The following is a 14,468-nucleotide window of genomic DNA, read 5'->3' as shown; positions in this document are numbered from 1 at the left end:
GGTGAAATGAAGCATGGGTTTTGAAGTTGGACCAACCTTAGTTTTAAATACAAGCATTTCTATTCTCCAGTCATGTGATCATGAGTAAGACACTTTCGGTACCTGGACCTTAGGTAGTAGTAATAGTAACAACACCGAATAGGATTAAATGAGATAGTGTATATATGTACACGCATTATAGATTATGTAGCATAGAGTAGGGCTACAAGATCAAGAGTTCAGGTATATTTAAAAAAAAAAAAGATTTACTCTGAACTAAGTTTAAAAAAAGATCTTGTGCCTAAGCCTTGCCAGTCTGCTCAAGTCCTGTCACATGATGGAACCATAGCAAAATAGTCCCACTAATGGGAAAATTTCCCAAATCATCCTGAGTCAGTATTATCTTCACGAGCTTTTGTGTATATGTACATACAAAATGAAGCTGGAAGGCTCAAAACTGCCTGCATCTGTACCTTTGCTAGCTGTTTGTTATTTTACAGTGATGCACAATTTGCTTGAGATGTATTTACATTTTCCTCATATAGCCTATATCTGCTTTCAGAAGCAGTCCAGTTTAAATAGCAAGAATTAGTCCATTGAAGATGCACAATTTGGTTGAAACATCTGTTTGATATTGTGCACAACCAACTTCATCTATTCTCCATACAAAAAGAACACAATCTTACTTATAATAAACATTTTGTTTTTTCTGTAACGGCAATCATGCAGCTGCAGAAAACATGGTTTATCATTAGTTAATCACATCCTTGGGGATTGCATGCACCCGACTGTGTATTGTGCTTTCTATGTTGGAAATTTAATTTTCTCATAAATGTCAGAACTGTTGCCTTGCCACATGTTGCTTAATTAATAATTAAACCATTCCATCCTCATAAATTATATTTAAATCTATATGCTATATGTATGTATGCATAATACAAACAGGACTAAACATAGATAACAGAGCCTTTTGTATCTCAGCTAAGCACATTTACATTTCATACCCTAGTATTAACTCGTACTAGTTGGTACATTTACTCCATCAGTGAAAACATCAGTTCATAAAAATGATTTAATTGAAGAAACATACCCCATTTCTTAATGTCCTCCCCCTGCTCTGTAATATGTCATCAGCCCAGATTTTTAAGAAATCAGGCTAAGAGTAAGAATGACTGTGAGCAACAAGTGAAAGCTAACTGATCACGTTTGAGACTGGGCTTGAATCCTCGTCATGATGACCAATGGACTAGAACTATTTTGGTCATACAGAGAAGATTGGCCATGTGTGTTGTTATGGCAGCAAGTGGTGCATCTTTTCCCCTGTATTTAAGGTGGAAAGTGTTTTTCACTGCTGTAGTCAGCTTGCTGATAGCATGAAGATCTGTGACGACCTCTTATACCACGTGTAATATAAATCAGTTTTTGAGCAAGAGAGGCCTTGAGCATGTGCCTCCAGGATGAATTCCTGCCACTAGGAGGCGATAGAGCAGTGGGAGTTCTGAGCTGACCAGCGGGCTTCAGGGGTGGACTGTGAAGGCCACTTCCCACTGGTCTTAGGTGGTATGAAACGAAGTGGTCAATTATAATGAAGTTACTTTTCTGAACTATTCAGTACTTCTCTCTTTCACATCTTTTATTACTATGGGACAAATATACTAGTCCCAGGAGGAACATGAAAGCCACTTAGAGCAGAGCCACTCCCACCTGACACCAGCGTAAACCAATTGAATTTCCAGCTGGCAACAAAAACTTGAGTGATTCCAGCCTAGCTCAGCCTAAATCAGCTGACAGCCAGCTAAATAAATGTTTCTTGTTGTATGCCTTTAAGATTGTATGGTTGGTTGTTTTGCAGCATGATTGTGACCATAATTAACTGTGCCTTGCCTTTTTGATATTAATCTCCCTCCCTGACATTAGTATAGTTTCGTTGGATGGTAATGGTGGTTACCTACTATGCGTCAGGTGTTTGACGTATGCTAGCTCTGATTCTCACGTAATTCTTACCCAATTTTACAGATAAGTAGAATGAAATTTGGAGACATGAAGTTCATCTAATTGCTTTCTTGATATCCCCACCTGTGTTCTAATAGGTGTCACAAACATTCGTTCAAAACTGAGGGCCTTCCCTCCACAACCTGTTCAACCCACAGTCTTCCCCACTTCAATTAATGGTAATTCTATCTTTCTAGATGCTCTGGTACAAAATCTTGGGGCTGTATTTGACTTTTCTCTCAGACCTGAAATCCAATTTGTCGATAAATCCTATTGACTGTACATTTACAGTATTTACAGAATCAGACCACTTCTCAGCACAACCACTGCAACCACTCTGGTCCAAACCACCATCATTTCTTGCCTGGATTATTGCATTCATTCTTTATGTAATCTGGCGCCTTTCACTCATGCCCTTCTGTAGTTCATTCTCCACATATAATCTAGAATAATCTTCTAAAAATATTTGTTAAATTATGTAACTCTTCTGTTAAAAACATTCTCAGAATAAAATCCAAAGTTCCTGCAATGACATATAAGACCCTATACAATTTTAATCCAATGGAATATATGCTCCGTGAGGAAAAGAGTTATTATATTTTGCTTACTGATATTTCCACAGGGGCCTGAGCAGTGGAAATTTTAGGAGCTTAATAAATATTTGTTGATTGAATAAATGAAAGTAACCTTGAGTACAGATCATTTGTTTGGTAAATAGTTGAGATAGAATTTAAATTCTGTTTGATCTAACTTCGGTGACATTCCATTTTTCATCATTCATCCAGTGTTCAGCTTTTATATACTGAAGACTCATATTTTGGTTCTTTCCCTAATAACTTGTTTGTCTCCTTGTTTCTTCTGTGCTTTAATACATTTTACCAGGTAAAAAATGGATTGGTGGTTGTGGTGATGTCAGAGGTAATATGCTAAGGTATTCTGTTTACATGATGTTAGAACGTGAGAGCAAAGGGTGTGACTATTACCTCCTCTCCTAGTGGCAAAAATAAATCTACAAGATAAGTTGGGGCTAGACGGGGCTATGTAGGGGACTTGCCTCTCTTCTTTGATAGTGATTTTTATATTTATGTAACTAAAAAAAAAATCCATTATACAATCTGAAAGCAGTGTTTTCTAAGTTTGTGACAGAATATATCACAGCATTGCACCAGCAAATAGCTGGTTGACTTATCTTCCAATATTTCCTTTTATTCTGTCAATACCAGAGGTGGAGATGCACACATTTTGTAATAAGCCTTCATGTCTTAGAGATCGTTATTAAAATACCTCCTGCCTTTCTTTCCTTTAACTTTAAATAATGTCAAATCATTTGACCTTTATTCCTCGATCCTATCTCTGAATCTCTAATCATTTTCATTACTTAGCTGTAAGTCCTCTTCAAATTCTTTACATATTAAAAGTTGAAGGGCCCCTATTGGTATGCTTCAATAGGGGACTTTTCTATTTTACTGTTGAATATATAAGCATAGACATGATTAATTACACAGACTCTTCTGAAGTAAACACTAAACCAGAATACAGATACATTCCTAGTGTAAATACTATTATAATGTTAGCAGTTATTATACTAAATACCAATGCTACTTTATGTCTTAGTGATATTTTTAACTTTTAGTTTTTATAATATTATTCAGTCAACTTTAGATTACCTAAAAAAAAACACAAACCTCTCCTTTATGTGCATACCATACTCTAAAACTATTCAAAATATTTAGTTTTAAATAGCTTTCTAGGACCTTATGATCTGTGTACCACTGTAGTTTTTAGATGTAGAGCACTAAGCTTTTAATTTATGAGTGAAATGACCATTACAGTATTGCAAGACTATTGCAAAAAAAAAAAAAATCCTTTGGGTCCCACCAAAAAAAAAAAAAAAAAAAGTAATTGCATGATATCTGCATTGCTTCCACATACATTCCCAAACCACTTCCTTTCCACTAAGCTAAGAGACACTATGGTCTGGACACAGAATTTTCAGAGATTCTTTATAAATATAAATACACCCCCCCCCAATAACACAAAGACAATGAGTCAACAACTTGTTCATGCTTCCTTTCTGATATTATGTTTTTAAGAATTAAAGAGATAATGTGCATCACTGGTACAAAGGCCAATTATAGCATAACCTCTCTTATATAAAATTAACCAATAAGAAAATTCTTGGATTATCCTTAAAATGAAGGTGTAAGATGTACTTGATATACCTGAATTAGCTATTAAGACTTGCAGATTTATTTCATGGGGGAGAATATAACTTGGCTGAATTGTCTATTTTGACATCCATGTTGTCTTAAATAGAAATGAATTAAGAACCATAATTTTGTGGGGAAAGAGACACTTTTTCCTAAGTCCCTCTTTGGCTTTGAAGAGATGTTTTCTGAGAAAGATGCTTTCCTTTTGTTCCAGAAGAATTATTTTGTGACCCCATTTTCTGTAAATAAAATTGTCATAGTCAAGTCAATTTATTTAGAGGGCACTTGATCCAAAGTTGAAATTCCTTCTTCGTTAACTATCAATGAACTGCAATCAGGTATATCCAGGAAAACTCTGATTAGCCAAAGCCCAGCTGATCATATTCATTTCTTGGAATTAATATATATGTTATGAAAATTGGTTTTCTAGAACAAGGCAGAGACAGTACATTTTGTTGGTTTTGGAAGGCAAAATTTTTTATTGTTTCAAAAGAAAAATTCTAAGACTGGATCCAATGCGATCTTCAATGTATTCTAACCTTGAAATTTTAGTTTATTTTTGAATTAAAAATTGTCAAACAAGCCAGGATCCTTTATCACCAAAGGGTAGATGTAAAGTATATTTAAGTCAAAGAAGAAACTTTTTCTAGTTAATATTAGATATTTGGAGCAGTGCTGTTCAATAGAAACTTCTGTGAAGACAGAGATGTCCTATATCTGTATTGTGTAATAGGATGGCTTCTAGCCACATGCAGCTATCAAGCACTTGAAATGTGTGGCTAAGTGCAGCTGAGGAACTGAATTTATAATTTTATTTAATTTATAATTTTATTTCCTTTTAATTTAAAAGTAAATAGTCACATGTGAGTAGTGGCTACCATTGTGGAGAGTAGAGAATTAGAACACTGCCTGAGAATAATTAGTTCCCTAAGTATGTCAGTGAACAACCTTGACCAGACTTTCTTATTCAGAACTCACAGGTGCTTTCCTGGCAAAATAATTTTTGTCATACTTAGAGTCTCTTTATTGACATGAGCCACCTTATGGGGCATGTGATCAGTCAGGGAGAAAGTCTTGGATAATCCAGGAAAATAAAGACAGAACTCTAGACGTACCTTCTAATTGCAGAAGATACAAATTTAACTATAAGAAAATTTTAATCTTAGAGGCTACCAACCTGTGTAGGATGCTACAAAGACATATTTTTCCACCCAGGGTTCTTGAGATAGTGGGGTTTTTAACCCAAGGGATGCTGCGATACCAAGAGTTGCTCTTAACATTTCATTTTCCTAGATTTCTCAGAGCCCAGTGGGACAATAAAGGAAATGAAGCCTGCTTTGGTCAAGTTCCTTCTTTTCCAAGTTTGGACCTTGCCAGAAGAGGCTGTTGTACTCCTCATGGCAACACTGAGAGGGCACTTTGCGGAAGGTGTCCTTGGCCTAATGGACCAACCTGTTTGGTTATCTATTGCTGCATAACAAACCACCCCAAACTTAGGAGCTTAAAACAATAGTAAGCATTTATTTGCCTCACAAATCTGCAATTTTGGGCAGGGCTCAGTGGTATAGCTCCTCTCAGCGCCATGTGAGATAAGCGGGGGCATCCACAAGTCTGGGATGACTTAAAATTTGGGAGTCTGAAATCATAGGAAGGGCTGTTTTCCATGTTTGGTGGCTGACGCTGGCTGTTGGCCAGTACACCTCCATGTGGCTGCTTGGCTTTTTCACAGCATGGTAGCAAGTTCCCAAAGCAAGCTAAGGAGTTCAGGCAGAAGCTATATTGCCTTTGGTGACCTAGCCTTGCAAGTGACACAGCACCACTAACGTGATTGTCACAGTCCATCCAGATTCAAAGGTAGGGAACATAGATCCTACCTCCGTATGAGCTATGGATGGATGCTTTGGGACACCTTGAATTTGTAGGCAGTTTTGTTTTTATTTCCTTTTTTCCCTGTGGATAGCATCCATAACTTAATATGATTCTCAAATTTAGAGACACAATTTTCATGACCTAAGGGGGAAATGCGGACTTCTTTATTACCTACCTAAGGTCACCAGCTCAGAAGTTAACAAATAGTAGGATACATGACTCTGCTTGATGTTACATAGATCAGTGTTTCTCCAGCTTTCACGTACATGCACATCACTCGGGGATCTTGTTAAAAATGCAGATTCAGAATCAATAGGTCTGGGTGGGAGTTGACCCTGAGATTCTGTATTTCCAGTAAGTTTGCAGGTGATGTTCATGCTTCTGGTCTGTGGTAAGCCACACTTTGAGCAGCAAGAATGTAAGTGTTTTCTGCTGCTGCACCTTTGGAGCTTTGTGTTGCTATATATTATCGTGTAGCATATCACAATTACTAATAAATAATAGTAGTTTTAATTACAAATGATTGCACAATCAAATGATATAACACCAGCAAAGTGCCAGCACATACTAACTACAAATAATTCATTTAGAAATCTTTAATCAGCCCATATATTTTCCTGCAGTGACACACCACCAAGGTCGGTCCTGTATTCGTGGCAGCCACACACAGTCTGGGCTGTACACTGTACAACTAGAGTGGGTGTCATATGCATAGACCAGGCATGAGTATTGACTCCTGGAGTTGTAAAATACAATGGCTCTGAATGTTCTCGAAAAACAAATAAAAGAGAAACAATATAGTTTAGAAAAGTCATCCTAATTTTCTCTACTGTTGTTCCTTCCATTTGTTTTGTTTTGAATCATCAATCCTGTTTTGGGTCCTGGTCTTGTTAATCCATTGACTTCTAACTTCCAACGTTGGGTGCTTTTATCTGAAATCCAATACCCCCCTCCCCCATTCCCAGTTCTTATCTTTTTATCAAAGTTCTTGGTCAGGGATAGTAGGCACTTAAATATTGTTTGCATAAATAATAGCGAACTTCTAGAGGGGCTTTATTACCACCCCTACTCTAGGTCACACACGTGACTGAGAAGGAGGAAATTTGTAGCCTTGTTGATGGCATAATAGGCTCCATGATCTTTACTATAGTCTCAAGTTCATTTCACACTTTACTTTCAGAAGCTACTCATTGTATACAGAAAGAATACTCTCAATTTTTAAAATGAAATAATGTGCTATGGAAACAACAGTAACAGATTTCTTGAAATAATTAATTTTTGATTCAGAAACTGTGAGGCATACCAGGTGCTGTGGTCCCTGAAGGGCATGGCTGACTAATGACAACATTGATTTCTCTGGAGCAGCTGCCTCACTAGTATAACTGAAATTATTTTAGCAGAAGTATAATCAGTTTATAATTTACAATTGCATCTCAGATGTGCGTGTGACTTTCTTTCATCCTGAACTTCAGTTCACAAATCCCATTTCTACCAATTTTCCAATCAAAAGTAACTTAATTGCTTCCAGATTTAAATGTGGTTAACTCAGGATTTAAACTCAATTTAATATTTTCCATTTTCCTATTCTTCTCACTTCTACCCAGGGATATTGTAAGGTCTTGGAGGATTTACACAGAATTCATACATTTCCCTGGTTAGGTCTGTTAGCTATCACTGTGAAATAAGCCACCCCAAAACTCAGAGGCTTATACAATAAACATGTCTTATTGCTCACAAGTCATCAGCTAGGTGTTTCTTATGGTCTCAGCTAGATTCATTTACATATCTGCAGCCCTGCTGCTTTGCCTGGGGCTCACTCACAGATGCCTGGTGTTCATCTGTTAGTAGTCTGGTCTAGGATGACTTTCACTGAGGTAACTGGGCTCTCCTGCAAGTGATCCTTTCCCCTCCCCCAAGGTAGCCCTGTGTAGGTGACAGTGGCAGAGTTCCAAAGAATATGTGGAAGGGCACATAGCTTCTTGATGCTCAGGCTCAGAACTCACACACCTCTGCTGCACTTCATTCTATTGGCTAAAGTCAATCAAAAGGTCAGATCAGTTTCAAGAGTTGGGAAAATAAGTATCACCACTTGATGGGAGTTGCTACAAAGTCACATTGCAAAGAGTATAAATACAGAGAGGGATGAGGTAGTGTAACCATTTTTTAAAAACTTTTACTTATTTTAAGTGTGTTTTTCCAGGACCCATCAGCTCCAAGTCAAGTAGTTGTTTCAACCTAGCTGTGGAGGGCGCTTCTCACAGTGGCCCATGTGGGGATCGAACCGGCAACCCTGGTGCTACAAGCATCCTGCTCCAACCAACTGAGCTAACCAGCTAGCCCACCATTTTTTTAGCAATCAATTTACTACACTGGCATTGGGGGAGAAGCCTTAGATTGGTCTGAAAAATCCTATCCTTGCTCATCTCTTTCTAATGTACTTTAGTCCACCAGGTTGTTGAACATCGAGCCCTTTGTTTAGATCTACAATTGGGAGTCTAAATTTCCTAGGATAGAGTTTGATCATTATGGCTGCGTACTCTGTGTTCACCTTATCCCGATACAGATTCCTTTTAGTTTTCCTTTTTTTTTTTTTTTTTTGGCTGATTTTGAGCTACTCCTGTACTACATTTAACTTCATAATTATCACCACATAACGCACTAAACATTTTACTGAGTCATCTCAATTTTTGTCCATCTCTTTCAATTACAAAGTATTATCTTTGAGAGAGGGCTTTTTGCCTATTTTAATTATTGCTATATCTCTAGCACTGTGACCAGTGTCTGGAACACAATAAGCCCCCAGAGAAGTTAGTTGAATAAATACACGATCAAATGGGAGGACTCCTTGAGTCCATATGCCTGCACAACTTCCCTCATTTTTTGAATCTCTACTACTTCAGTCTCAGTCCTCTAAACATTTGGGTCTTAATATGCCTGACAAGTCTTTATAGTAAAAGAACAATCAAAACAATTTGCCTTCTCTCAAGTTCATGGCTCTTGAGATTGAAAACCATCGCTTTCCAAAACATCGTCTCTGCTATTTGTCTGTTTTCATTTTTATTTTTGTCAGAAGCTCAATTAACTTCTTGACTGTATTCATTCTCTCTTTAAGGATGCTGAATGATGGAGGGAAAAGTAACAGGCTCGAGGAAATTTACATGGAAAAAACCCTCCATTAATATCTCAAAATATTATCATCGAGCTTTGCGACTGAAAACTTTTCCATTTCCAGACTATTCCAATTATGATCATTACTCAGAAGACTGAAAGTTTAGCTTAGCCATGCAATTTCATTGAATTAATTTCAATTTTCAGAATTTAAGTCAGAAATATCATGTCTAAACTAATTTGTAATGTAATGGATGAGATTACACTAAGTTAAATATCAAAATCACACACTGTGTTGTCATTGTTTTTAGACTACCTTTGTAAAGCTTCATTAAAATTAATGGAAGGAAACACCAATCTGGATCTGGTAAATATCAGTAACTATATTAAAATAAGCTACAAGTACACCTAAAGAATAGATTAAATTACCTATGTACCATGTTTCTCAAAATCTAGTCCCAGAATTACTGTCATCATCTAGGTTGTTCTTCGTATTTTAGTTTTCTTTTCTGATCTGTTTTGAAAGAGGTCAGATTAACTTTCCTCAACCTTTCATAATGTCACGCTACCGGTTAAAAAGTAGAGATATTGCTACAGAATGGTCCAGATATCCTTTCTTCCTTTTTTTTTTTTTCTGTTTTGACCACCTCTGTGGGACAAGGTTGCTGAAAGCTGTCTATCATGAAAATCAGTCTATGATGTGGATGTGAAGTGGGCCAGAGTTAGATAATATTATATTGAGCCTAGTAAAAGATGCCACATGAGCATACAGCAAACTCTAGAACAAACTCTATATTAAATACATTCAAAATTGATACAAAAGGGGAGGTATGCATATTATGGTGGTCATATCATAGTCCAGACAAATGCATATGGATAGGTTTTCTCTTCAGGGCTTTGGGCTTACGACTGCTCACCCCTTACAAGCACGGCACCAGTCACATTGCTCATTCTGGATCATTCACATGAGCCCAGTAAACCAACCAGATTCTTCTCATTATTTTCAGAAGCATTCTTACTTCTTCTGAAAAGGAAGGAAACTGACATTTATTGGGAATTTACTGTATACCAATTTCAATGCCACAGATTTGCCAGAAACTATGTCCATTATGTTTCATGTTAGTAGTAGGCAACCTGTCCTTTTTTTCTCTTATTTTTCTCTTTTGGTTGCTATCAGCACAGACAAGCTATTGATTGCAGATAAATGTTACTTAAGATATAGACTGTGGAATAACAATTTACCTTCTGAATTATGATAAACTCCCAAATCTTATAAGATTTATGTAAATTATTTCACATGGGAGTGTTTAGGTTTGTATATATAAACCTTGTCAAGTAAAACTTTGACTTTTCATTTTTTGACAGTTTTAGTTAGAGGGAAAAGTTTTCGTTAGCTATATCACTCTTTACATTTTTTCTTTATGCCAATCTTTATGTACATTTTATATTTATGGATGGACAGCAAACAGTTCACTTCTAGATTTTGCCAAGAGTTTAGCATTTTCTTTGTAGGAGATTTTGGTTGCTGTTTTTGTTTTCAGGAAGATGCAGCAGAAATGGCAGAAAAATGTCAGAACTATAAGGGTGAAATAATTCCACTTGTTCGACACACATAAACAATAGGAAGGGCAATACTTATAAAATTGAAATCTCTACACTCAAAGATGATACAGAGCAGTAAAAGCTAAGAGAAGACAGTATTTGAGGGAATTGTGGAGAAAGACATATTTCCTTGTATATCACTGAAGCAAGAAAGAATCACACACAGAATAAAATGTTGAGCTATAATGTGTACTCTGTTTCAGAAAGGAGAATTGATTTGTATCATAGCTCCTAAAATGAAAGTTTTATATTAAAAGAATTTCACATTTTTGAACTGTGCTTCTATGAGAGTAGTTGCCACTTAAGAACAGAAATTTCATCTTTCCAGTAATTAATCATCAGACATCTACTGAGTGCTTTGTACACAGACGGTTCTGTAGTAGGCACTGGTGCTCTCTAAGCACAGTGCAAAGTGCTCCTCCTATGAGGAGCTGGAGAGAATCACTGGAACAAATCTTCCCTTGGTTTCCAGAATAATATTCTTTTCCAGTTTTTTCCCCCTAACTCTTTAGATAGTTTTTGCTATTCTCTTCTTTTTGGGGCCCTCTTCTTCACCTTTCTCTTGGTGTTGGTGTCTCTCAGGTTCGATTACAATCTCTGTTTGGATTATTCCAACCTTTAACTTTGCTTTCCCTACTGCCCATGTACTGATGACACCAAAAATATTGTCTCTAAATTGAACACAAATGGCCTAAGACTTGTCCCGTCTGACTAGGTGCCCATATAATTTATTGATGAAACTGGAACATTTTGAGGGAGTGAAAGGCAGTGCTATTAATATTTTTTTTCTGGGGCAAGAATCATAAACAAAAACTGTCACGGGCAAATCTGTAAACAGGGTTACCCTAGCCTACTTGGGTGTCTTTTAGGCACTTACAATATGATGGGCAGAGAGAACTCAATTTCCCACACTTCAATATCCACTCCTCCTTCATTCTCTACCTCAATACAATCATCCCCCCAGTTACCCAAACCAGAAATATGGTCAGTATCCATAACTCCTCCTAATCTCTCACCTTCTCCTTCATAAGTCACCAAATTCCATCAAATGTTATCCTTACTAACAACTTCTCTATTTGTTCCATCACCATGTCTCCATGCCTGTTGCTATTTCTTTAGTTGAGGGTCTCAATTTCTCACCTGGATTAAGAAATAGCCAGTTAAAGGTTTTATACAGACCTGCTGACTTGAACTCCTTTCATCTATTCTTCACATTGCTTGGAGAGAGAGAGACAGAGAGAGAAAAAGAGAGGGAGAAGGAGAGAGAGGGAGAGAGAGAGAACACGCATATATACACACACACATGCGTGCGACTGGACAATTAAGTTCGCAAACTCATCCTAGAAAAAGTGCTCCATACCTCTCATGGCTGAGTATCACTAGTCACCTTAGAAGTACTCCCCTTGGGAAGCTATTCAACAGTTCCTAGTCCACCCTTCAAAGCAATTTTGGACCTCTTTTTCTGGAATGGCCATCAGAGCTGTCGTCATATTACCCTTGATGTCCTGAATGTCATCAAAATGTCTTCCTTTCAATGTTTCCTTTATGTTCGGATAAAGAAATTAGTCATTGGGGGCCAGATCAGGTGAGCAGGGAGGGTGTTCCAATACAGCTATTTGTTTACTGGCTAAAAACTCCCTCACAGACAGTGCCGTGTGAGCTGGTGCATTGTCATGATGCAAGAGCCATGAATTGTTGGCGAAAAGTTCAGGTCGCCTAACTTTTTAACGCAGCCTTTTTAGCACTTCCAAATAGTAAACTTGGTTAATTCTTTCTCCAGTTGGTACAAATTCATTATGCACAATCCCTCTGATACCAAAAAAAAGGTTAGTAACATCGTTGCAACAAGTTCGCGAACTTAATTGTCAGACCCCCGTATATCAGTCGTCAGTTTAAAATATTCCAAACTTCCTCCAAATTTTTTTCAGGATGAAGTCTAAATTAAAACCCTCCATAACTTGGCTTTTGTGTACCTTTCAGCCTCTTTCATCATCATTTCTCACCTAAGCCATACCTTTGTATCTGTTCCTCCCTCAACTCCTTGAATAGCCTTTATCTCCTCGTTCATTGCCTAGTTCATGATCATCCTTCAAATCTCTTATTGGCTGCTATTTCTCCAGGAAACCATTCCCGAACCTTTCTTGAACGTCTGAATTTATTCTTCCTTAAAGTGTAATTTTGATTACAATTTCCCCCTTAAATATTAAATTCTTTTATTATGTTTTACTTTTTAAATGCAGGTAAAATTTACATAGAGTGAAACAAACAGGTTTTAATTGAACTATTCAATGAGTTTTGACAAACGAATGCACCCACTTATCCAAAACCCCAATAATGATGTAAACTTTATATCACCCCTGAATGTTCCCTCATGCCCCCTTCCAGTCCACTCACACAACCCATGGCAACCACTGTTCTGATTTTTATAGCCATAGATTAATTTTACCTGTCTCTAATTTCATATCAATTACTTATTTTCATTCATCAATAAGCCCATATTCATGTTTATAAAAAACATGTCCTTGTTAGATTTTTAGTGAACACAGTTGATTTCAATGTCTAATGTTGATGAAGAAAACCTTCTAAGTATTTCATAGTGTGCTTGCTGTAAGAGTCAGAAATTATGGCCACTAGTATAGGCTGGTTTTACATTTTCACAGAATGCTTGAAGCCTTTGTTTTTGAAATTCAATAGTGTCTTCTTTTTCTCTTACAAAAATGAGGAAGAGAATGGGTATCTGCCTCTTTCAGCAAGATTCTGCTTAATAAGGCATACTTGTAATGTTAGAAAATATGCCAACTATGAACCAGAATGTATGTAACTTGAGCAAGAGTCCTAATGAGCTCTGTAGGGGCAATTGCGTGTTAGAATTCCAAATAAGGAGAAGCTAATTGTCAGCCAAATTTACAGTCAAAGGAGAAGGGAACAGTGACTATATTAATGTTGAGATTGGGAACCATAATGCATATTAGGATAAAAACCTAGAGTGTTCTCACATATTACTTCTTGATTGAGACTACTTTTATAACAGGGCCTTCTGCCCAGAAGTGGGGCGGGGGAGTTCTTTGTCAAATTGCAAAGCAAATGGATTCAAATGAGGGCAAGAACGTTATGTAGTTTACCACTATAAATTGTTCCGCAACAGTAAGAACGGAGTCTGGAATAGAGTAGACACTTAATAAATAGTTAATAAATAAATGGACAAATCATTTTGGTTATTCTTAATGCATGGGAGTAGCTATTGAATTTTTGAGTATGCTATCATATTTAATAATCTTCTGAGGAAAGGAAGTACTTTCATTTCTTAAAATAATATCTATTCAGCTCTCCAGTGAAATATTGTGTGTAGAAAATGGAATAGTTGAGACTTTTGGAGGGGTTAATGAGCCTTGCTGGTATTATTGAAGAAGAAGTTTTTATAGTTTTAAATGATCTGCAGTTGGAGCCAGACTGCTTCCACATGACAGAGGTTAAAACAGCCAGCAGTTTTTCAACTTTTGGCCAAAGTATTGCATTTCCACCCAACCATAGTTCAATCCCCTTTCAGCAGCCATCTCCACTCACAGTGCCCTTCAATTGTTAGCCTCTGAAGGGCTATACTTTTGGAAAAAATAATATTTTTCATTTTCCTGAATGTAACCTATAAACCATACGAACACCCCACATTTTTATGAAATTGCTATAGAACTGAGAAAATGGGTATTGACT

The sequence above is a fragment of the Rhinolophus ferrumequinum genome, chromosome X (genome assembly GCF_004115265.2).
Source record: "Rhinolophus ferrumequinum isolate MPI-CBG mRhiFer1 chromosome X, mRhiFer1_v1.p, whole genome shotgun sequence".
NCBI classification, from domain to species: domain Eukaryota; kingdom Metazoa; phylum Chordata; class Mammalia; order Chiroptera; family Rhinolophidae; genus Rhinolophus; species Rhinolophus ferrumequinum.
Note: the sequence above shows the minus strand (reverse complement) of the source record.